This window comes from Cicer arietinum, chromosome 6 (assembly GCF_000331145.2).
Source record: "Cicer arietinum cultivar CDC Frontier isolate Library 1 chromosome 6, Cicar.CDCFrontier_v2.0, whole genome shotgun sequence".
NCBI classification, from domain to species: domain Eukaryota; kingdom Viridiplantae; phylum Streptophyta; class Magnoliopsida; order Fabales; family Fabaceae; genus Cicer; species Cicer arietinum.
Genome location: NC_021165.2, coordinates 54503927 through 54506952, shown reverse-complemented (window position 1 = coordinate 54506952; position 3026 = coordinate 54503927).

The window sequence follows — 3026 nt, the reverse complement described above, 5'->3', positions numbered from 1 at the left end:
ATTATGATTGAGTGTTTGAACTAAAGTTGTCATGGTGATTGTGTTATAATTGTCAACTGTGGAATTTTGTGTAAGTGTGATTGATTGCAAAACCTTTTACAAACTAATGTTGTCGTGGTGATTGTGCTATAATTGCTAAGTGTGAATGTTTTGAAATTGTGTGTAACTGTGATTGATTGCAAAACCTTTTTGAAACTCAATTCGTCATGGTGATTGTGCTATAATTTCAAAGTGTGATTGTTTGGATTTGTGTGTAAGTGTTGATTGATTTCAAAACCCTTTTAAAAGCTGAATTTTGCTGTTTTTCTGCTGATGTGTGATGTGTATTCGAATACAGAAGGTTGTATTCGAATACAAACATGTTGTTTTTGCTGTTGACTTATGTGTAGTCGAATACAGAAGGTTGTATTCGAATACAGACATGCTGTATTCGAATACAACAATGCAGTTTTGTTAAAAACTTCATTTTTCAACCTTGTTTATGCATGTTTGGCATATGGAAACCCTTTTAAGGTGCATGCTAAGTTGAAAGGTTATTTTGTGCATTTAAAAACTTAAATGTTGTGTGTCAATTGTTAATTTCGGTTGGTGACCCTTTACCACTATTCTGGAAATCTGGGATTTGCCCTCAGATGAGAACCAGGACCATCCTACCGGTTAGTACCCTGTGGATGGGAATGTAGTTGGACACAGCTAACTGGAGCTATGTTAGGAGGTTCTTGCAGGGCGCGTGAAGATCCATCGGGATGTATAGTTTTTTGTAGAAAGATCACTCGGGATGTCTAGTCTTTTGTAAATTCTGTTGACTTATTTGCCGTTGTGTTACGACTTAAATATTTATCCAAAAGTATTTCCTTATTTATTTCTTTTTTTAATATGAATTTGTTTTGAAAAAAAGTTAATACACTCGCGCTGTTAAAAATCGGGGTGTCACAAACTTGGTATTGAAATAACCAATAGTTAAGGCTCACCTCGAGTTTAATAGTCATGCCCCAGCGACCAACACTATTATTCACAATTTTCTTGCCTCTCTTTCGCCCATTGGAAATTAGTGAGGTTTTGTCTTATGTGAAGGTTTAATTGCTACCGAAAGCATATAATATCTCAATAATCGTTGACTGAATCTCTAGTAGTTATTTCAGCGTTATGCATTTTATCTATTTATAATTTGATCTTCATTATTTTGTTGTAGGTTTGTTGTAATTGTTAGATAAGCTATTTGTTCCAACCATAGACTTGCTATCCCATTTTATGATTATAAATGTATCTTTGCCCCTATGTTTTAAAATATAGTGGTGATTGCGGTTGAAGATTGTATACTTAGTCCTTAATCATGCTCCTAGTCAAATAAGAAATTGATATGATAGAGTTTGATTTTTTTGGCGTAGTGTATGATGAGGTATTTTTCCCCAATCGCTAACCAGGATACCTTAAGACTCATAATATATTTAGCACCTACAAACACATTCAGATGATTACAAAGTCTACCTTCTTTTAATGAAGTTCTCAAGAAAGAAATGTATATCAAGCATATATTGGGATTAATAGTATAGATTCATAATATTAAATGAAAATAGTTGAGATAAATATGTAGAATTCTCTTTTGAAGTAAGTAGAATCAATTCTTGATGTATGTAAAATTCTCCCTTGAAGTTTATGAAAGAATGAGTGGTGGTCATTTACAAATAAAGTAAATAAGAAAAAAAAAAAGTATTCTCTCAAACAAAATAACTACTGTAACACCCCAATTTTTCATTATCTTATTTTAAATAGGATAATGATACGATTCTATTTTTTTTATATGAGTGTTAATATGTGTTCTAATTTCTTTAAGTGTGTCTATGTGTTTGCTTTAGTAATTGATTTAAATTATTAATATTAACCTATCATTCAAAAGTAATATCTTTTATTATGTGAATATGATATCATCCGTGCATAATTGCAAAAATAAATCTCTCGAGCCAAGTTGGACCACAATGGACGACAAAACACTCCCCTAAAAAAGATTAAACATAACTGTATTAACATAAAAATAAATATATACTATAACACATTTCTATATTTACAATTTAAATAAATTATAAAATTGATTTTAGTTTTTTGATGTGTTAATGCTAGAATATGTTGACAAAGAAAAGCTTACAACTTAATTAATTATATTTAAAAAAGTGTTATTATAATGATTCAATCTTTTACTATTCAAAAATTTACTTCATTTTCACAATATGAATAAATAGATTATTCGATCTAAAATAATTTTAGTTATTTTCTTCCTCTATTTTTTTGTTATTGGTCTTTTAATTTTATTAATAATTTATTTAAGGTGCCTAAATATTTCTAGGTAAATGGAAATGTCAATTAATCACGACGATGATATATTTATACTTTCATATTTGTTTTAAAAAATGTAATTCGATCCTGAGTCTCTAATTTCATGTTTATAATGCATTTGATTATATAACATTAAGAAATAATATAACATTATTAGTTACAAATGTTCAAAAATTCTTCAACAAAAACAATTATGGTTGATTTTTCAACTAAAACCGTTAAGAAGCAACAACGGAGAAAGTAAACCAAAATTTAAAGTGTAAATAAATAAATAAATGATGTTTATGAAAAAACAAAGTCATTTTTAATTCACCTTGACATATCTATTATATATATTTAAAACAGACTCCCGAATGTCACCTCACCCCCGAATGCCACCTTATTCTATTTCATCCACCTATACAAATATTTCCCACATAAGCTTTTAGCTGATGTGGACCTCTTCTCCTTTCTCCCCTCTCAATTCCTAATCTCCTTCAACCCTCCTCTCAATAATAATATTATTTTATAAATTTATAAATTATAAAATTATTTTAAAATTATTTATCATAAATTTATAATTTATAAATTATTTTACAATTTGATAATAATTTATAATTTATATTATTATCAAATTATTTTATAAGTTATTTTATAATAAATCTATAAATTATTTTATAATATTATTAGTCATTTACCAATGGTAATAATTTATA